Source organism: Stenella coeruleoalba (assembly GCF_951394435.1).
Source record: "Stenella coeruleoalba genome assembly, chromosome: 5".
In the NCBI taxonomy this organism is placed as follows: domain Eukaryota; kingdom Metazoa; phylum Chordata; class Mammalia; order Artiodactyla; family Delphinidae; genus Stenella; species Stenella coeruleoalba.
Window position 1 is genome coordinate 19,516,067 of NC_137150.1, and position 22,846 is coordinate 19,538,912.

General features: G+C 37.8%; 1 protein-coding gene and 1 long non-coding RNA gene across 4 annotated transcripts in view; one reads left to right on the forward strand and one right to left on the reverse strand.

The window, feature by feature from the left end:
- Positions 1-22,846, forward strand: part of LOC307186283 — a 672,979-nt gene that overhangs the window by 198,307 nt on the left and 451,826 nt on the right. The window lies entirely within an intron of this gene.
- Positions 1-22,846, reverse strand: part of AGTR1 (angiotensin II receptor type 1) — a 45,504-nt gene that overhangs the window by 16,034 nt on the left and 6,624 nt on the right. The window contains exons 2-3 of one of the 2 annotated variants that reach the window (XM_079921269.1): positions 19,495-19,579; positions 218-363 (exon numbers count right to left, since the gene is read on the reverse strand). The gene's annotated coding sequence lies outside the window, so the exon portion shown is untranslated. The remainder of the gene's footprint in view (positions 1-217; positions 364-19,494; positions 19,580-22,846) is intronic. The other variant, XM_079921270.1, reaches the window with a different exon arrangement.

Below are 22,846 nucleotides of genomic sequence, written 5' to 3' on the forward strand. Positions count from 1 at the left end.
GCGTCACTGCCATTGGCAACTGCTGTGTCAATCTGAGTCCTTAGTGTCTAAACTGACTGTACAATATTTGAATGTAAATTCACCTTTGCATTCACATTAGGCTTTTCTTCTCTACACATTGAATGTAGCCTGTCATCAAGGCTCTAATGAGAATTAAACCAAGTAGAGAAAAGTAAGAGAGGGATAAGCATACCTAGTTAGAGAGGGATAAACATACCTAGTTACAAATGATAATCTCTCCCAGTTGTCAACCAAAGAGTTTCAGTTACTTAGTTTGAGTCTCTGTTACTTGTGTCTTCTGCCCAACTGCTTTACTGATCCATAAGGGCAATGAGTAGTTGTTTTTGTAGCCGAAGAACATTTCTGAAAAAAAAAAAAAGGGTTTCTAAAGGACCAATATTAATAGAGTTCTATGACCAAAATTTTAATTGTTTATTGGTTCCTGTGGTATTTTTCCCTACAAATTTCTTACTGACTAGTTCTAGAAGAAAAGCACCATTGTGTTTGAAATACCAGCTAAATCTGAGGAAATTATACTTCCCCGAAACCATTGAGGACTCTGTTCTCTCACTAGGAAAACACTGCTGTACTTCTTATCACAGAATGCAGCCTTTTCTGTATACTGATGCCAAATGGGTAACATTTTAGTGGGACATTTGAAGTTGTGATATGCAACTCCATGGGAGACAAACAAGGTCATTCAGAAGGTCTTTTCATTGAGAACATCAGAGCTTTCAGAAGACTCAGGCAGCCTTTCCTGGATAATTGGGATAAAACTGAAATAAAGAAAAAGCCCATAAGGTTCAAAAATAAGCAATCAGATGGAAGCACTCAGAATTAGGAAGTTAAAAGATATGGTAAATGCTGATGCTGAATCTTAATATATAAAACCAATAGTGGTAAGTAAAAAAGCAACATAATTTAAGAAGCTGAAGAGTAGAAATCTGTTGATTGCAGGGTTTAACAGAGGGGAAAAAAAGACTGAGAACAAACAGTAGTCTGGAGCTGGGGGGTGGAGGACTTGGTGGCTTTTTCTTTGCCATTCTAGAAATTGAGACCTTAGGCAAATCATTAAACCTTCATTGGACCTTGCTCTGACCAATGGGAATGAGATGATAAAGCCTCGACCTCGCCCTTGTAAGAATGTTGTAAGATTCTATGTTTAAAATAATTTCCTCAAAAGATAATTTATTGTACTCATTCAGTGTGAACAGACTATATACCATAAAACAAGTTTAATATATGGCTGAAGTGGAAAGTTAATCTATATATCAAGAGGTATATATTCAGTACTTAGAATTTTAAAAGGGAACATTAATTTAATTAACGTTAGCAGAGTCTGGTGGCTGGCAGGCATCATGGGAAACAAACCGTTAGCTTTGCAGTCACAAAGGTAAGATCCTGGCTCAACCTCTGACTAATCTTGTAACTGGCTAATTTACTCATCCTCATTGAGCCTTAGTGTCCTCATCTTTTAAAACAGGATAAAAACTTGCTGTTAACATGAGGGTTAAATACAATATGGGGGAAAAAAGATTGCCATATATTAAACACTCAATAAATATCTATTTTTACTATCATTTTATATATTCTCAATATATATTCATATGTCCCCACCAAATACTAAGTGAATTACCCCATAAATTTATATATATGTATAAGTTGTCACATTATTACACATGGCTAAGAAACAGATTGGCATGATGTTAGAGCTCTGTCAATACAATACAGTATGGTGATACAATTTGTTGTTAATCCCATAAAGCAATGTAAAGGATCCAGGAAGGATCCATTTTTAAAAGAAGTGAAAGTATGAACACCTGAAGTGTAGATGATTTTAAGAGTACTTTAAGCTGGAGGGGGGAAAATACCATACTATAGACCTTTGGTTGATGAAGCTTACTTATACTAATTAAATGGCAAAAATTTCCTTCAAAGCGTAGGATTGAGAGAAAAAAATATCTTTGCCAAGAGCCCCCCTAGTATTCATATGTCTCTTCCTTGAATTATCTGACTTAACATGTGGTAATTGTTGTTTTTTAATATGACTTCATGAGATTCACTTTCTAATAATTATAAAACACTGTATTATTTCTGGTAATAACATTTTTTTTTTTTTTTTGCTGTATGCGGGCCTCTCACTGTTGTGGCCTCTCCCGTTGTGGAGCACAGGCTCCGGACGCGCAGGCTCAGCGGCCATGGCTCACGGGTCCAGCCGCTCCGCGGCATGTGGGATCTTCCCGGACCGGGGCACGAACCCGTGTCCCCTGCATCGGCAGGTGGACTCCCAACCACTGTGCCACCAGGGAAGCCCCTGGTAATAACATTTTTGATATTACTTTATTACTATATAAAATAATGGAAAAACAAGTTAGGCTAAATATTTTTGTACTCAGAATAGAGCAGGCAGATTTGTGCAGTTCATTAGAACTTTGTGAGAATAACATAGTATGCTAATAATTTTGGATATGAAGAGGTTCTGATACAGAGAAAATATGTCTAGGAATCAGTCTGTTTCAGTAGGCATTGTTATATGCATGCCAACGATCCGCTTAAAAGCCATTCTCTAGATAAATAACATGCTTCATGTTACATCAACAAATTAAGATGTTCTCTTTACAGAAAAAGTCATTCTGTAACTATGGACTTTCGATTTAGGTTTGGAGTGTAGTTTTGTCTCAGTGTAGATCAGGAAGTCACAGAAATTTCTGCTATAGAAGGAAATTTAGGGGTCATATTTATTGCTTTTCTTCTTGAGAGAAATACAGGAATATATATGTACGCCCTTAGAGACACCAGGGGAGGCAGAGACAAGATGGTGGACAGGAAGAACTTGAGCCCACCTCTTCTCACGAAAACACCAAGATCACAACAAACTGCTGAACAACCATTGACAAAAAAGACTGGAACCTACCAAAAAAGATATTCTACATCCAAAGACAAAGAAGAAGCCACAGCGAGACTGTAGGAGGGGCACATTCGCGATACAATCAAATTCCATACCCGCCGGGTGGGTGACCTACAAACTATATGTATGCCCTTTGTCCCTGTAAACATACACAATTACGATATTCTAAATGGGGTCTTGGTTGTCAGGCTACCCAAGCAAAGTCTGTTTTAACCTAGAATGTAGTTGAAATATTATTCTCTATAGTCTTTCGCTTTTATTGAGACAACTTGAGTCAGAGATTCATAACATTTTACTGCTGGAATGGGCCCTAGAAATTACATGCTTCAGGGTTCACATATTTAAATACTAATAGGGGCTGGGAGCAACAGAGATGGGTGAAGTGGGTATGGTGGTGGACCATGGTGGTGGACACTTCCCCTTTCTCAGAGGAGGTGGGGACGGGGATTCTTAATTGTGCCAGTCGTGATCAGGGGAAGATACAGGCTGATTTTTTAAGATAAGCTGGAAATTTCAAATTTTACATGGAGTATCCTATTTTGAAATATTTTCAACTAAAGCAAATGAGAAAAAATCAACACTGCGTGGAAGTAAACAGAACTCTTTTGCAGACCAAATTTGGTCCAAGGGCTGCCAATTTACAACTCAGGATCCAGGCCTAATTTTACAATTAAGAAAACAGACTTCGGGCTTCCCTAGTGGCACAGTGGTTGAGAGTCCACCTGCCGATGCAGGGGACATGGGTTTGTGCCCCGGTCCGAGCGGCTGGGCCCGTGAGCCATGGCCGCTGAGCCTGCGCGTCCGGAGTCTGTGCTCCGCAACGGGGGAGGCCACAACAATGAGAGGCCCGCGTATCGCAAAAAAAAAAAAAAAAAAAAAAAAAATAGAAAACAGACTTCAAGCCCCAGCAAGATGCTGCAAACCCCCATTCCAGTGTTTTTATAATACACTAAATACTTGAAGTGTGCTGTTGTTAGAAATCCCCCATTCCATTTCCACATTCAACAATAATCCATGACCAAGGAGTAGCAGGTAGTGGGAAAACAAAGAAATATGATGGGATGAGGTATTACCCACCCCTGCTCTCATGAGACTAGCCTGGTGCAGAGTCTGAGAACTGTCTCAGAATGGCAGCTGGTACTGCACCTCCCCGCTTCTTTGATCTTGCCAGCAACTTACCTTTCCTTTTTCCTTTTTATATTTTGGTAAAGAGACTGTTATGTTTTCTAGAGCTGTTGTTGCATTTCACTAAAGTGATGTCTCCACGCGGGTGAATACAGCACACAATCTGTGATATTTGGTTCTTGCACATTATTTTAACATCTATTCAAAAGGTGTCATCTAGTGCCCCAAAGACGATCAGCAGTGAAAGGGCCTGATGCCATTTCATAGAGCCACAATGACCACATGGCCCTGGTTATATAACTGGTGATGAGGTGAGATTTTAAAATATTTTCAGTAAGTGCTGAAAAATACTTATTCTTGAAAGCTTCATTGTCAAGTAAAGTGTTTCTAAAGTGAACTGTGATGCTCCAAGCATGAAATTATCTACATATTTGTGTTGCAAGGCTACGTTTGTGTTTTTGATACTTTTTTTCTAAATTCATTCACTGCAGGTTTAGGAACACACACAATACATAGAGAGAATATATCTGCTGTTAAGTGGGTACATTGACTGAGGGAATCACACAGGATTAATACTGGATGCATATGGAGCATGTCTGATGAACAGTAATATTTGGCTAGCATGTACATTTCTTGGAATTCTAGCCCTAATAAAACTTCCTAGACAAGTAAATTGATTTTTTTTTTTAGCTTGGTTGGAAAAATAGTTTAATTCTCATGAGCACATTTTGAATTCTGTAAAAGGACAACATGTACATTTTGGTTAATTGCCTCATTGGCTGGAAGAACACAGTTCATGGTTTTATACATAGTGCCTTGGATGGGAAGGGTGGGGAGCTTCAAAAGTATCAATACTAACTTCCATTTTAATTGTATTTTGGGTGAAGAGAACAAATTTCATGCTGTTTCAAACTATAGAGTTTTCATGTGAGATGGAAAATCAAGATGGAACATGGTGGTCTGATGATGTAAACTTTCTTATAATTCGGAAGGTGCCACGTTGAGGACTGCTAGTAGCTACTCTACTGAGGAGTCCATGCCAGAGAGGAATGTCAGTCCATGGACAGTGATGCCATCTGCTCCATGAGCCAGAGAAGGGCCTCGGGGGTGGGGGAGTCAGAGTGGGTTGGGAAAGGGCCCATGTGGAGCGCCTTCGGGAAGTCTGTTGTCTTCAGCTGCTAAACCCCTCTTGAAAGGAAGTATTCATCTGGGAATTTCAGTATTAAGCAGGTAGTAAGTATGAGGCCACTGGGATCACACTCATGATCCAGGGAAGAATATGGTGGGGGCAGTGGAAGGAACATGGTCATAGTGTCTGAAGTCTTGGTGTGAGTTTTCAGCTCCAGAAATTCTATTTCAGACATTTGAATATTGTCCATGTCTCTTCAATATGTTCAGACTTTCCCCTAGCTTCTTGAACATATGGAATTCTATCATCTGTGTCATTACTAGGTCTGTTTCTATTAATTGATTTTTTTTCTTTTTATGGATTTTATTTTCCTGCTTCTTTGCATGCCTGGTAATTTTTGAATGGATGCTAAGCACTGTGAACTTCACCTTGTTGGATATTGGATGTTTTTGTATTCCCATATAAAGTCTCCAGCTTTGTTCTGGGAAGCAGTTACATTACTTGCAAACAGTTGGATTCCTTCAGATCTGGCTTTTAAGCTTTGTTAGGTGGGGCCAGAGAAGCATTTAGTCTAATTTTTTCCTGTTCTTGAGGCAAAACCCTTGTGAACATGCTACCTGATGTCCCATGAATTATGAGTTTTACCCCTCAGGCTCGTGGGAACAACAACTATTTTCTGGCTCTGGATAATCTCTGTGGAGTGTGCCCTCTAATCCTTCTGGGTGATTACTCACTCACATGCACTGAAACACAGGGAGGACCTTTCAGATTTCCACGCTCTTTCTTTGTAAAGCTCTCTAGCGCCTGGTACTCTGTTCTGTGATCTCTAGCTCCTTGTGTCTCTGGACCCCAGCTCCGTCTCCACAGCTCAGGGACACCTGGGAGCTCCTTCTGGATTATCCTTTCTGAGCCCTGACTTGGAGCTTTCTCCAGGCAGTGATCTGGGGCTCACTTCATTTGTCTTTTCTCCCTCAGAGACTACTGTCCTTTGTTGCCTGGTGTCCACTGTCTTGAAAATCATTGTTTCTCATATATATATATTCATATATATATTCATATATATTCATATATATATAATATTTTAGTAGTTGTTTTTGGCGAGACAGTAAATCTCTATATTCATGTATATATAATATTTTAGTAGTTGTTTTTGGCGAGACAGTAAATCTCTCTCACTCCATCTTGCCTGGAAGTAGAAGTCTCTGGGTTTGAGTTTGACCTACATCTTGTGTGCTATTTAATTTTGGAAGAATTACTTAGCTTCCTCCTCTTCTTTGTCTATTTATGAAATAGGGATAATAATTTAATGATTAGGCAATGGGGTCATATAGAACATGTTATAGTCTATAAGATTAGGCAAAGGAGGGACTTTCTTGGTGGTCCAGTGGCTAAGACTCTGCACTCCCAATGCAGGGGACCTGGGCTCTATCCCTGTTCAGGGAACTAGATCCCACATGCTGCAGCTAAGAGTTCACATGCGGCAACTAAAGATCCCATATGCCACAATGAAGATCCCGTGTGCTGCAACTAAGACCCAGAGCAGCCAAATAAATAGATAAATATTAAAAAAAAAATTAGGCAAAGGAGCAGCCATACGTTGAGAGTGGACTTTAAAAAAAGACCTGCATGGGGTGCACCTCTTTCTCCCTCGCAGAAATCACCCGAGCTCTTTTCTCTTGCCCAAAAGGAATACTTGCCTTATTTTTTTGCCCTCATACCAACTAATGACCCTGCCCTTTACCTTGTGGACCTGCTGATGAAGGGTCTATAAGCCAAAGACCACTTGTCTCCTCTCAGAACCCATGGGGCAAAAAACAAGTTTATCTGAAACATTTTGCCAAAGCTACACCGCCACACAACTGTAGTACCTCAACAGAGTCTATGTGACTTGTGGTTAAAAAAATCGATTTTTTTTCTTATTTACACCATAATTCAAAATAATCATGTTCGCCAAATTCCTGTGAAGCAGAATGCATAATACTATTAATTGAGAACATCTGTGCACAATTATAAACAACTCATTCAGCTTATAGTTAGTACTTTAACATTTGAAAAGAAAGTGTTATTTTTTTAAGGGAAAGATATCTTTCTTCTGCCATATTAAAATTCCAACTTACTAAAGTAGTAACGTTAAGTGAAAAAATAATAAAATCTATGGCTTTTTTTATTACATGTTTATTTAGGCCAAACCAGTATGAGGCAGCTAGATTAATTACTTTTATACTGTTAAGTACTATACATGGTTAATTATTTCATCTAAGTCGTGTCTGAGCCAGATCTGTGAATTACTGTTCATGCAGGGCAACGATGATAATTTATGTACTCCCTCCATGCTACAGCCTGTTAATATACTATTTTTGATTGAAACTGGATGTTAAAAGTTTGTAGGAGGCTTTCAAGACTACCCCATGACATAAGTTCTAAAATTATGGATTTCAAAATTAAGCTTGATAACATGCCATGATGGGAACTTATTTGGATGATGGATTTTGTCTGAGAAATGTTTTTCCCATATTTTACTCTGATCTGTTGACTCTTAAGGGTTTCAGCTCGTGCTTTTTATTCTGCCTGATTTTACGATGTGGATGTTACCTTGGGCCCTTAGTAGTTTTTCAGCATGCACAAATCCGATCTCAGGCACTCTCCCAGTATGGCTAATCAGGTATTTAATTGTGGTTACAAATGCCTAATTACTTCAAGTGCTAGAGAGGTGCTCACAACCACCATGAACTCACCAAACTAAACAGATGACACTGAATCCATTCTTAAAATGTAAGGTCAACTTTACAATACTTGAATAACAGGTTCCCAGAGATTTTTGTACATAGTCAAGTGAAAGAGAACTTTAAAAGTTATATAAAGTCAAAAATTAAATTTTGAGATGCCATTGAAGTAAAAAAAGAAGAGAAAGATGAAGAAATCAGTGAAACACAAAGTGTAATAAAAAATTAGAGATGTTAGAGCGTCTCCTCGCTCCTCCCGGCTGTGGTCCTGGATGCCAGCGTCAGCATCACCTGGGAGCTTTCTAGTAAAGCCATCTCAGGCCCCATTCCACACCTACTGAGTCAGAATCTGAATGTCAACAAGATTCTCCAGGTAGTTTGTGTAGCTATTCATGTTTGAGAAGCGCTGGTCTAGAGAGACATTTAATAATCACCGAAGCTTGTGCACGGATCCAATAGTTTGCACCTCATAGAGATGGAGAAACACCCCAGACACTGAGCCCCAGTCCAGTGGAATGTGGCTGTCCCCTTGGAGAGAACCTGGGAAAGGACAGGCAAGCAGTGGCTGTGTGAGATTCTCTTGCATTTTCACGGGGAGCCCTTGGAGTTTAGAGGAAGAAGAGTCTCATGGAGTCAAAACTGTGTGCCAAGGAAAATGAAATCTATTTTTACATAACGCAGATATCTGCCAACTCCATTCATATAACAAGTGAATTAGACATTAATCTTTCAGAGGAAAACCAATACAGATGCAGACTTCTCGCTGGGACTTTGATGGGAGGGGTCCTTGCTTGTCTTGGGAGAATTGAGAGCACCTAAAAGGGTGGGAAGTGCTCCATCTTCCCTTGTTGCACAGTATTACCTTTTTTTGATTTGTATGAACTATGTGAATTTTGCATTGTAATTGTAACTAGCAACAGTTTTTCCTCTTTAAAATGCAAGCACCTGGGCTTCCCTGGTGGCGCAGTGGTTGAGAGTCCGCCTGCCAATGCAGGGGACCGGGTTTGCCCCGGTCCGGGAAGATCCCACATGCCATGGAGCGGCTGGGCCTGTGAGCCATGGCTGCTGAGCCTGCGCATCCGGAGCCTGTGCTCTGCAATGGGCGAGGCCCGCGTACCGCAAAAATTCAAAAAAAAAAAAAAAAAAAAATGCAAGCACCTGATGCACAGTTTCCTCTTCTTGCAGAGGCTTTCAAACTGTTCAACCACTAGAGGTCTGTATTACCTATTTAAAAAAATAATACCCAACTGGTTGAGACTTTCAGCTCTCAATTTCAACACCTAGTTCTATGTTTTAAGATTTAAAATCTTTTAAAAACATAACACCAGGGAATAAAAATCACACTTTAGGAAATGAAGGAGAAAAGCTAATAGGCACCCTTTCATTCAGAAGGGTACCAAGTCTTCCCTGCTCTGTCTAGGAGACAGTACACCTTCACACTCAGAAACCCGGAAATCAACAGCCAGTTACAAGTCCAGGGAACAAATTTATCTTCTGTAAAGTAGTTTTTCCTCCAACATATTTTAAGATCTCTGTGTTTTAACTTTAATTCTTAAAGCATTTATTTTCCTATTGCAACAAAAGAAAAGTTAAAGCAGTGTGATTCGGTTTAGTTCTTAAAACACCAATCTGACTACTTTTATGAAGGTTTTTAAATAAGAATTTCTTGTTGATCCAAGATTAGACTAAAACTTAATGTTCTTTCAGGCTTAATTTATAAGGCTTTGCTGCAACTTTATAAACCAATGCATGAGCCTGGGCTTGCCTGATTAAAGCTGTAATAGTGGCGATGATTGCCAGTGGTAGCGACTGCAAGTTGCGTCTCCCACGTTTTCACTGGGTTCCACGTTTGCCGGGGATTTTTCTCTAGCATAGTGCATTGGGGTCTGCCTTCTGCCAGCAGCAGCAAAGGCTCTGAGCCTTCCAGAAATGGAAAAAATGAGGTGTCCCATTTACTGCATACCTGATTAATAGTGATGAAACCTTTCCATAGCATTATAGAGCAGGCCTCCTGAAACACCACACACTCATATATTCACATACTTAAATGAAATTGTTGAAAATACTAGAGGTAAAAAACGGTAATTTACTGAGTATGTATTGCACCAGGGGTTTGGGATTTAGATGCTGGATTTTCATAGATTCTAATTACCCCCGAGTTTGGAGTAAGTGTCTACATTTGTTGCCAGGCAAGGTGTAAAGCTAAGTGGCTCCCTTCTTTTAAAAGGCATTATTGCATAATGTTCCTGGTCTGTAACGCCTCCAGAAGCATAAGCAGGTCTAGTGTGGCTTCTCTCTCAGTCTGTCACTTTATTAAAACACAACAATTTGCAAATGTTATTTAGCAGATCAGCTGAGTTCATTTCAAAGGCTAATATTTAACAGAAGGGAAAATAACCCATCCCAATCCTTTAAAAAAGTGTTTTCTATGTGTTCTCAGGCAAACTGCCTAGTGTTTTATATAGATCTCAAAGCTAGGATTCAAGGATAATTTTAGTAATGTCTTACACCACTTGCCTATATAATCCAAATGATCAGTTCTACAGCAGAAGGACACGAATAATCTGGTCTGTATTGCAGACCAGATTATTTAAAGTAGTTAAGTTTGTCATTTCCTGTTGCATTTCTGCATATGGCTGGTGGCATATGAATTAATTTTCTCACTGAAATGTGACAGAAAAATACCTGCTTTACCCAATCCTGAACATTACTTTCAGAGCTCCTGACTCTTCTACTATTATTCAAGATGATGCTAGCTTATACTTGCATCCAACATCAGTATAAACCTATAATTAAATATTAGCACAGTGTTCGCTTGTATACATATACGTAAAAAAAATGCTGCTAGTGTAGCAGTTAATTGAAAAAAAGGAAGATCTCAGGCTTTGAAGAATTTGATGGATGACATCTGGGAGAGAAATGAGAACTAGGGCTTTGGAGTCAGTCCAAAATTCCAGTTCTTGCCCTGGTATTGGTTAGCAAGATGGGCCCCTTAGACTCACTGTCTGTGAAAAAATGAAGCCAATAAGAAAACCTAGCTTGCAGCTTTGTTTTGTTTTGTTTTTGTGAATTAAGAAAATGGAGATAAAGTGACTAACCCAGTTCTTGACCAACTAAGTGTCCAATTAATAGATGTTAACTATTACATTCTCTTTGTGTCTGCATTAAAAAAAATAGCAATATAATACAATGGCAATAGTCCTAGTTACTTTTTTTTTCAGGGCTACTGAGGTATACTTTATTTATTTATTTTTCCACATAAAAACACTTTATTACCATATTAAATAACAAGTTTATTTTTTAAATCCTAGTTACTTTTAAGTGTTGTTGTGAGAAGGTGATAAGATCAAGTGTATGAAACTACCAGGCTCTGGTTGCTTCCCAAACTGGTCTCCCAAAGTTTTCACCCATGAAACTAGACTGCAAGTTGGGAGAGTTTTAAGGATGATTCACTCCTGGATTTTTTATTTTTTATTTTTTTTGAGTGAGAAGATTGTACCATTTCAATTACTTGCTCAGGTTGATGACTTAAATTTGTGACTCTACTAGATTAAGAAGATATAACATTGCCCTGAATAAGAGTCAACGAGAGACAAACTATTTTCAGGGCAGTTAAAAAAATGAAGTTTAAGAATCTGTTCAACCTCAGGGAATTTAAAGAAAAAACATGATGCTTAAAATGCTATTTTCAACCCTTTTATTACCTTATCCTTAGCGATTGACAAAAGTTTGTTTTCCCTAAAATGCTGTCTAGTATCTCCTTTCAGGAGAAAAATCTGGGGGAGAGGGATTTGAACGAAGCTGTGACTAACTAGCTTTTTATTAGGGACAGAACACTTATTAAATTACAGGCATTATTTTAACTCAACTTGTCTTCCTAATACTATTGGGTTTAGAATGAAAATTGTGGTATTTTGCAACAAGCACTGAGGAGAACAAAGACCAGCTACTGACATACAACTAAAAGATTTTACTCAGAGGAGAAGGAATAGACTTTGGCAGTTTGGCCTTTACGCAGCCATTTCCAAGGACACACTAGAGTTTCAAAAGAGATACATGCTTCCTGAAATCACAGGCCCTGGCCTGGACAGAAGTCCATGTCAATTCAAACCAACTTTCATGCTTTTGCATGAGAAAAGGAAATTTCCTCATTTAAAGTTACGTGTTGTATGTTCTCAGAATGTTCTAGTTCTTTTGCAGGGCTGATTTTATGAGATGTCAATGATAAGAGGGGTCCTGGGAAATACATTCTGTATAAATAACTATTTGTACCATTAACTAGCCCTGGGACCTGGAATTGTACCAGAAGTTCTTTTGGGGTTATATTTCAGTTTAGAGAGCCAGTCATATATTACCAGTTAAGGACTGAATCCTTTATCTTTCTGTCAACTCAGCACAACCCCGTTTCTAGAAGCCTCCTTCTATCACCACCACTTTGGAAATCAAATCAGCATTTCTACTTCTAAGTGCATACCTTATAACTCTCCACATGTACAGGAGAAATGTATGAAAATGTTTTACTGTAGCATTGTGAACCAGCCACTGAGTATTGTTTTTCTAGAATAAAGGAAATTGCATTTTTTCCTCGTTCTGTTCATGATCACTTCTCATTTCTTCGGTTAGAAGTCTCTAACCGAGGCCTGAAAGACAGCTGGCCTATTTGGGGGAAGCATGACATCACAGATGATTGTCTTTTCCTTGGCCCCATCTGCTGGAAATAGTAACTAAGTCCTTTGCCTAAGCTGGTAGGAGAGGAGCTGTCGAAAATCAAATTAGCGGGAGAGAAACTATTAGTCTTCATTTTCTTGTTTACAACCTGCAAATACAGATTGTTAAATATGCCTGTTCTCTAATTCTCATTAGGAAATCTTGAAGAATAGCAGGACAGGAAAAAGGCATGGGATTATGAGAAAACACTACCACTAAAAAATAATACAAAGTCAGAATTGTTCCTTCTCATTCAGACTATCTTACATATTTAGAGGTGGCTGAATTTGAAATTTTCCATTGAATAATTTTATTTCAGTTATATGTGGATGGATGCCACATGTACAATCCCAAATGTATCTTTTTATTTAGAATTTTCTTTTTGTTGGACTTGAAGATGAAATAATTTAAATGGAATAACCAGTATATGAAGTCATTTTGCATTCAGTGGTAGCCCCAGGAATTATTAAGTTCATCAGTGCATTTGTGTCAGGAGGCAAAGCTTTCACTAAAAATAATCTAATGGCAATGTCATGCACCACTAACTCTCTTACAGGGAGTTTTATTTTCAGGCCCAGAGACATGGGATTACAGGTCAGTGATAGGCAAAGTGTTTTTGGGGTATACCAAAGGTGCCAAACAAGTCATTTGGTTGTCCAGGAGGAACTGACATCAAATGCAGGTTTTTAGTGATTAGAGTTCTAGACGTAGCCCCTGACCATGATGGCTACTGAACCAGTCATTGGGGATTGAATCATGGACCTGACTTCTTTTTAAAATCTCTTGTGTGAAAATATTTCACTATATTTCAAAGCATTTTCAATATTTAAACCATTTCAGTTTAAAAATTTCATTTGTTCCCCTCTTCTAGCATCCATTCTAAATATGTCTCTAGTCTACCTGTCAGTTTATACCCTTCAATACTGGCTTTTTGGATACTGGCCTATTTGCTGTGCCTCGAATATGCCAGTATAGTGCTGCCTCAGGGCCTTTGCATTTGCTCTGCTCTCTCCATACAGCCATCTTCCTCCAGATGTCCACATAGTTCCTTCCTTCTTACTAAGCAGGCTTTCCCTAAACTCCCTTTACAAACTGCACCCTTCTCCCTCACTGCTTCCACATTCTATTTCCATTATTCATGCCATCCAACATATATACTTTACTTGTTTTCCTGTCTACATGCACTAGAATGTAAGTTCTATGAGGGTAGGGATTTTTGTCTGCTTTGCTCACACTTTGTCCTTAATGCTGAAAATAGTGACTGGCATGTAGGTGTCCAATAAAAATACTTATTGAGTGAATAACAGCAGAATCTGTTGCAAACTGCAGCCCTAAATAGGAATACCTTGTGTTTAATATAACTTTCATTCAGAAGACTTTTTTACTGTCATGACATTTCTTTGATATTCTTATTTTAGAGTCAGAAGAAAGGAACTTTAGGGTTACCCCACCCCTGTTCAATAATAAACTTCTAGGTCACAATAGTTGCAAACTGAAATGTCATCAGGATTTAGGCAGTTAGATAAATGCGTGAAGTGCCATGAAGGAGTGACAAATAGTTGAGTTCATGTGCTCATCTACTTAAAGACATTCAGATTCGAAAAACAAATGTAAACATAGCCCTGTCGGAAGAAAACCTGTCTACCTGTGGTTTCAAAGGCCCACTTTGGCTATTAGTTTGTGGTCAGTAGGACCATGAAGACATTTTCTAAGTCATGCTGCTTTTTCTACCTCTTTCCAACTATAAACTCAGGCTTGGGTATGTGCCTAATTCCACATCAGGACAGGAATATTCAACTGATCAAATCTAATTACATTTGCTTCCCAACTAAATTGTATATCACCTTCCCCTCTTGTGAGGGAAACGGCCCCTCTTGGGTCCTTGGGAGCTGATTATTGCAAACCTAATTGATTTGCAGCATTTCATTAATAAAGTTAACTAAAACTAATTATACATATTGAATAAGAGTTTCCTGTGAAATGAATTATTCTATTTAGCTTAAGGGTTCTTTTTTTTTTTTTTTTTTGCGGTATGTGGGCCTCTCACTGTCGTGGCCTCTCCCATTGCAGAGCACAGGCTCCGGACGCGCAGGCTCAGCAGCCATGGCTCATGGGCCCAGCCGCTCCGCGGCATGTGGGATCTTCCCAGACAGGGGCATGAACCCGTGTCCCCCGCATCAGCAGGCGGACTCTCAACCACTGCGCCACCAGGGAAGCCCCAAGGGTTCTTAATTGTTAGAATAAATTGCTGAGAAGGATTGCAGCATTACTTTCTCTTGAGATATGTGTGTGTGTGTGTGTGTGTGTGTGTGTGTGTGTGTGTGTGTGTGTGTGTGTGTGTGTGTGTGTGTGTGTGTCAACCAATATGGATTGATGGATGTTTACACCATAGAAACTGATAAAAGAAAAAAAATTAAATATGAAGGTTAAAGATATCAAAACATACTCCTAAGAAGATAAAAATCACAAAATAGATTACACATAGATCTCTTCATTTTAAGATGTCAAATTAGATCTGTTACATTTGTCATATAAAGGAAACTGAAGTCAATTTTTAAATTTATTGACATTTATTATTTTATTCATAGTAAATTTTTCCTTCACTTAATTGTATTTCTCACTCTTTAATTCAGATGCTATGTGTCTAGTTCATTGATCTAGTTAAATCAACATTCTAGCAGAAATCCAGAGGGAGCCTATACTAACTACTTCAAATGCCCCAAACCAAGCAGATGCATTGTGGGCCAGTACTTCTCACAGGGCCATTTCCAACATTCCCTATTTGTTCAGTTGTGTATAGATAAATATGTTCTATGTAAAATGAAGATGAGCATTCATTAATGGTTTAGAATTGAATAAAATATGGCTGGGCCATCCATTAGTGTTACAGAATAAACTTCTATATCACATAAGAAGCTATGGTCATCAATGACTCAAATTTGCATTGCTTTCACACTGCCAAAGCAGGTTGGATTTCCTTCTCTGCATTGTTAAGGAAGATACTGAGTTGTTTTATCCTCCTGCTCTGTACACTGACCGCACTGGAGGGACCAAGAGGCAGCAAAATGCCCATCGTGTTCTTGTTCGTTGGCCTGGAGCATCACTGAGGAGCCAGGGTTCAGACTCTAGGTCAAAAGACAGCCTTACCCACTGCTTGGTTTTATCTACAGTGGCTTTGTTTGCTTTTTATGGTGGCCCATGCTGTGTGCAGAAGTATTTTGGCTTCGCCTGGATAAGAGGAGAAGGAAGGCTGCTCCTGATTGGATTTTGGACTTGCGGTATGACATTGCTCCTGTTGTCTCACGGATGCCCAGGGAGAGTCCAGTATTTTGTTCCAAATCTGGAAAGATGCCAAAGACCTAGTTCCAGATAACTGGTTACCTTCCGCCAGGTCTGCACTGTACTATTACATTTCTGAGATATCTTAGATCTTCCTAGAATTAAAAAAAAATGACTCCTATATATCCAAATCATCTCAAGATTCTTAAAAGGAATGACTAGCTAGTTGAAGGGAGAGGAGGACAGCACTTTTGGTACTAGTGAAAAGTTCTTCCTGCCGGCAAAACAGAACCTCTAAATTTAGAGGCTAATTCTCTGAGCTCTTTTAATTGTTAAAAGTATTAATAGTTGTATGTTGAGCATATCTAGCTATATTATTTAAACCTAGGAACAATGTTACTGTAGATAAACTGTGTGAATAACAGGTTACTTGGAGTAAACCTGTTATTCTATAAAGAAAGCTATTTTTTGGTTTATTGAAGAAAAAAAAAAGCCCCACAAGTGGCTAACCTTTACTTTGCCTTTTTTTCATTGGTAAGACTCGGATTCATATTTAACAGTTCCAAACTGGGTCCAAACTTCTATTATTTATGCTTTCACTGCAAAATGATACTATTAAATCTGTAAAGGGAATATTGGCTGGATATTTATATGCCTTTTTCACAGCTAGTTATATAGCTATCTCAAATCCTTGATACTTCAGTAACTCAAAGATAAACTTGTTTTTAATTTCTTGCCTTGTGTAATGCACAACCGTTAGTCCAGGAACCAAATTTAATTGAATTACTAGGTATAAGTGACTGGAAAGTAATTGAGACTGATGTTAAATAACAGGATCGTATTAGTGGAAAAATCGTGACTAAGAAGTTTAAGAATACACTGTAAAAGGGGGTGATTATATTAATTAAAATGATAAACAAAATATTGTTATCTGTGATACATACAATTTTGAAATCAAAATACTACACATTTCCATAAAAAAAGATAAAAAGAAATAAATGATCTAATAGTTATTTTGCTTGGCTCTCCAATTGCTGAAAAAATGTAAATCAACTTTAGTTTAAAGTCAGTATCATTGAGACACATCTATCATTGTAGGAAAAATAAAATCTTACAGAATATCAACAATAAAGAAAAAATATTGGCCTTAAAAATGATCCTACATCTTTTCTAGTTTTTTCTTACTTGGAGATGTCAATGATTCAGGTAAAAAAGCCAACAACCATGTATTATCTCAACATAATTGTGTGTACCACTTTTCACAATTTTTAAGGAAATGAAAACCTCTAACTTTAGAAGAGTACATAAAATATTTAAATAAATATTTAAGTAAAACATTTAATTCCACATATTTTAACAGGCAAATAAATAGGAAAAAGGAAAAGGGGCTTGTGAGAACTAACTATACACCAGATAACCTACAACTGAGAAAACTGGAATTTAAAAAATATTTTAAAATTTCCAAATAAGTATAAAAGAGCACAAAACTTTCTTGCCAAGTAGCAGTGGAAGTCCACTGCATTATTAATAGTTTGTTTATGATCGTATTGTCTAATAGAACTTTCCATAGTGATAGAAATGTTCTATATCTGTGCCATTCAATACAGTAGCCACTAACTACATGTGTCTATTGAGAACTTGAAATGTGGCTAGTACAACTGAGGAACTCGGTTTTTAATTTCATTTGTTATAATTAATTTAAATAGCCACATGGGGCAAATGGTTACCAAAGATTTTAAGCTACTGAACATGTTCTTTATTCTATGTCCGAACCAGGTTTTCCCATTTTTCATAAGTAGATTTCAACCTAAATATTTTTGGTTCAATAAAACAAGCTCTGAAATGCTGTTTACACATTACTGGTTTAAATCAATAAGAGATCAAAGTTCTGTAGTTGTAAGTTGGTGAAAGTTTTAAAGTGACAATACAAAGTTCAGAAGGCCCTTGGAAAACACTTTTTGTATTTCAATATAGTGACCATGGATTGGGATGGGGCCTTGAAGATTCTTTCACAGGAAACCAAAGGCAAAGTTGCTAGTTAGTGGCAGAATTGGTATGGCATTAGTTCTTTAACAACAACAAAAAAAAGTCTTAGAATTAAGTATGTTTTGCTCATTCATTTGAACCTTAAAGTTTTGAAAAAGTTTAAAATTTTACACAATGTTTTTGTTCAGTGTTTTCTTATTTGTAAGCAAAATGTCACAGTTATTTGGAAAATTTTGCTACAAATATGGGAATGTTAATCAGAAACCGATGGGGCTTCCAAAATACAGGAGAAGAGAGGATGGTCTAAGAATCATTTCCAGTAGGAGCCCCCCATATTGCTGTCCCGATTCTTCTGCCCTAAGGCTGATGGGGTGTTACAGACAAAGAGTTCCTTCTGATCCGTACTCTTAGGATGCAAAAGAAAGCTTCCTGTCTTGGTGTCTTCCTAACTGATTCAATAGATTTTAATGTACGTTTTCCAGAGCTGGATTTTTGCTGAAAACATGCACAGCTCAGCTTCCTAGGTTTAACTACACCTCACAAAAAAACCCCTAAAGATTTCCAGTGGCAGAACTCTGTAGAATGTTACTAGTTTTGTCTCCAAGATTAAAGCGGTCCTAAATAGTTTCCTAACACCACTGTGGAGTGCCTTCCAGCAAGTGTTTCCTACTTGTCAATCAAAAAGACTAGTCGCCTCTGACATATGTAACCCACCACCTATCTTATCTACCTTCTACTCTGATAAAATGCAATCGCAACATATTCAGAATGGGACAAGCTACTCTTTTCCTTCTCCTTGGAGGAACTAGGGAGTGTCTCCCCTGTTAGTTTGGGAAGCTGAGGGCTTGTTCTTTGAGCTGAATTTACGTCAGGAGAAAAAAGTCCTGCTAGCTGGGTAAATCCAGGAGTCTTTTTATGAAAAATATCATTCAGGCCTATGTGATAGGAGTTGGACCAACAGAGCAGTCTCTAGCTGCCCTCTGAGGTTCTGAGTGTAATGCCCCGCCGTGTGACTGCACAGGACTCACATCTACCAGGGGGCTAACCTGCATGGGAATTAAAGGGTACCTCTATATCCAATTTCAGAGCCCCTTTTCCTATATCTTACTGGAGTAAGGGAGACTTTTGTAAGAATAAGACTCTGAGACATTTGGGTTTTCTGAAGGTGAGCAGGTAGTTTCAAGGTTTATGGTGTTTAGACATATGCCCGCCTCTAGAAGTGAGTGCTGGGGCATCACAGAGCCCCGATTCCCCATTTGGTGGCCGATGAGAGAGCACAGTCATTTTCCTCCTGGCCCTACTAAAGCCCTACGTAGCATGGAACGCACTGCTCAGAGCAATCGCCTATGACCATGAGGAGATCCTCGCCAAGGGTTTGCACATCTCTCACATGGTTTATCATCAATACATGAATATCTTGGTAATTCTGAGACTGTTTATATTGAAAATCATATTAATATATATGTTCTTAAGCTGTATATTGGAAGGGATGGGGTAAGACTGGAACTTCATTCTTTTCTGCCACCTCTGTTTCTGTCACCTGACAATGGCATATGTGACTTTTTGTGCTACCTTCACTGTTGACACGTTAGAGAAAACTACTGACAGACACAGCATTATAGGTGTAAGACATTTACCTGGATGCAGACCTTCTGGGATGGCTTCAGTGGCTTATTCAGATAAAACCTCAGCCATTTTAGACCAATATATCATGTATTAAATCTGGAAAGAAAAAAAAGATTAATGAGATTCACTGAATATGGTCAGATTTTAATTTTCTAATTTATAAAATAAGCATTAACACTACATCTTAAGAAAGTTTTTGAAGGTAATGAAGCCATCTGGTTGACATCAAGAACATATTCTTCCTTATATAGACTAGGGGTCTGCTGAGTGGCTGCTCTGGTCCTGTTCCTGCTTATAGTCGACATCTTCCCTCACACCCTTTTACATGAACGCTAGAGAAGGAGAAAAAGACTGTTTCTGGGTCAAAAACAGTGCAGTCTTCTAAGGCATTTCTGTAGACATAACTACTAAATATAAGAAATACCCTAATAGATTAGATTTTTACTTGTGAATTTACATTTAAACTTTGCTATGATTCTAGAGCTTATACAAGTGTTATTGTACCATAATTTTGAAAAAGAATCTTTTAAAAAGATGTTTTCAGTTTTAATCTTTCATTGCAGTAATAGATGCATGTGATATGTGTCAACTTACAGAAACATATAAAACAAAAGTACACGTCTCTTAACTCTGTCTCTCCAGATCCACTTCCCAGAGATACTTACTACTACTAGTTTCTTATGTACCCCTCTAGGAATTTAAAAAATGTATATACATGCATATAAATGTGTATATCCATGTTTTTTCATTTTATACATTATATGTTCTGTGCCTTGCTTCCTTTTTTTTTAAACTTAATAATATGCTAGCAGAACTTTCTACATCAGTATACATAAATCTAACTCATTCATCTTAATAGCTATATAGTATTCCATTCATTGCACTGAAATATGATAATTTATTTAACCAGCCCCTATTATGGGCTGTAAGGTTTTTTTTTTTTTTCCAATTTCCCTTTTTGGATGCTTAAAAAAAAGCCCAATGATCATATTTATACATATGCATTTTTGTACTTATATGATTATATCATTAGAATAAGTTCCAAGTATAGTTGTTGATGCAAATTGTTTATACACTCTAAGTTTTTGAAAGATACTTACAAAATGTCCTCTATAAAGGTTACATGAATTTATGATACCAAAAATCTGGCTTGTATCAAATCTTAAATTTTTTTCTGTCTGATAAGTGAAAAGTATATGTTTGTTTTGGTTTGCATTATTTTAGTTATGAATGAGGTTGAGCTTCTTTTTGTTTTCTTATTTTTTGTAGTCATTTTTCTGCTAGTTTGCCCAGTCTTGGCCTTTGCTCATTTTTCCATTGGGTTGTTCATTGTTTCTCATTTTAAAGAGCTCATGTTGAAAATGGGCGTTTTACATGTAATGTGTGGCAAATAGCTTTCCCAAGTTCTTGTTTATCTTTTGACTTTGTTTATGGTGCTTTTTAATATACAACCATTTCAATTTTTTTTAATGTAGCCAAATTCATCAATATTTTTCATTATAGATTTGGGGACTTTTTTAAGTAGGAAATTTTTTAAAGTTAAAGAGTTATTCAAGAAGACTGTGTAGAGGTTGCTTTTTTTTTTTTTAAACAACAATGTACACCAGCTTTACTATCACATTGTGATAACAGGAGATATAGGAGAATTTTGGCATTAGAAGTATCTATTTTTATCCCAATTTTTTGGTGATTTTGTTGTTATAGCAAAGATTTTCCCATTAGATGATTCTTCCTATAAAATACCACTCTGGTGTAAAATCTGTGGATTCTTGTAAGGCTCTAGTGTACCTTAGGGACAAAAAAAAAACAGAGACAGGGCTGACTTGCCAGTATCATTCTCCAGAGGGTTAACAGTAGCGTCTACAATCTGAAATCTAGAGTGAGTGGGAAGGAAAGGAAAAGAAATTCCAAGATAAACAGCAAGTATGAAGTATAATAGAGGTTCATTATAGGAAATTTTGAAAGCCCATGCAAAAAAAAAAGGGGGAAAGAAAAAAGTCACCTTTGATCTTAGCCTTGATCTTAATAATCCTCAAAAGCATTTAAGATTTGTTATATATTTTTCCTAGTATTTTTTATCTGTTCCGCAAATATGCAGGCGTTTAAAAAATATATCAGTGATTTACTCACAAATCAGTGCTGATATAACTAAACTATTTTCATTAGAATACCAGTGACCCAAGTAAGACCTTAATGGCACCTTGACAAGAATCTATCAAACACATACACAGACACAGGCTCTCACTCGATTTATGTTTTATATGTTGCTATATTTACTTGTGATTATCTTTCCTTGTCACTAAATGTTTTAAAATATATAAAAATATATAATGACTATATAATGTTTCATCATATGGCTTAATGTAATGGGAATTTAAAAGAGTAGCTTTGTATTTCTCTCAAAAATCCATTCTGTTAACCCAGTAGATCAAACACTAGGACACATTCAGGAAATCAGTACGTAGGAATCACATCAGATTCTTTTCCATTCCTGATAAAGTGGCAGTAATTAACTGTGTGAAGGTTAAGTGCTGGAAGACATCATGGTACAGTGTGTTTTATGTGACATGACATCATTTGAATGGAAAGAGAATTAGATTATTAAAGCTGGGTTAATGGACCATTCTTGTTCTAGCGGCATCCCACATAATTCAGAAGCATGTAAGATGCACTTGAATTGTATAACAAGAAGAGTTTGGGTCAAAAAGTGAAGAAAAGTGTGTGTGATAATAAAATTGTAAATGAATGAAGTTTACTAGAAGAAATGCTGTGAGATTTTTTTTTTCAATTTATTTAGGAAAAAACCTGGTGCAGATTATATTCAGCCACAGTCACAGATATTTGGGGTTAGTGAGACAAGCGGGACTCTAAAGGGTCATAAGAGAATCACTAGGACGTTATCATTTATTAGCACTAAGAAACTCTGCCTGCTAACATGCAGGATGTCTCCTGGGCACGAGTTCCCTTGCTCCTTGGCTTTATGGCACCGCTGGGTTGATTTCGCCCTCAGCCATAACTTACAAGGGAGACGCTGTACTGTTAGCACTGCCGGAAGTTCTCGATCTAAGCAGCAGCTGGTGAAATTCTGTCTCCTAAGGATGTCCCTTTATCACGGAGAAAATCATGGCTGCTCAGTCCCGTTGACACACCTCTCCACTCAAACATGATCACAGGGAGCCCAGACTCACCTCAATCTTTTTTTTTTTTTTTTTTTTTTTTTTTTGGTACGCGGGCCTCTCACTGTTGTGGCCTCTCCCGTTGTGGAGCACAGGCTCCGGACGCGCAGGCTCAGCGGCCACGGCTCACGGGCCCAGCCGCTCTGCGGCATGTGGGATCTTCCCCGACTGGGGCACGAACCCGTGT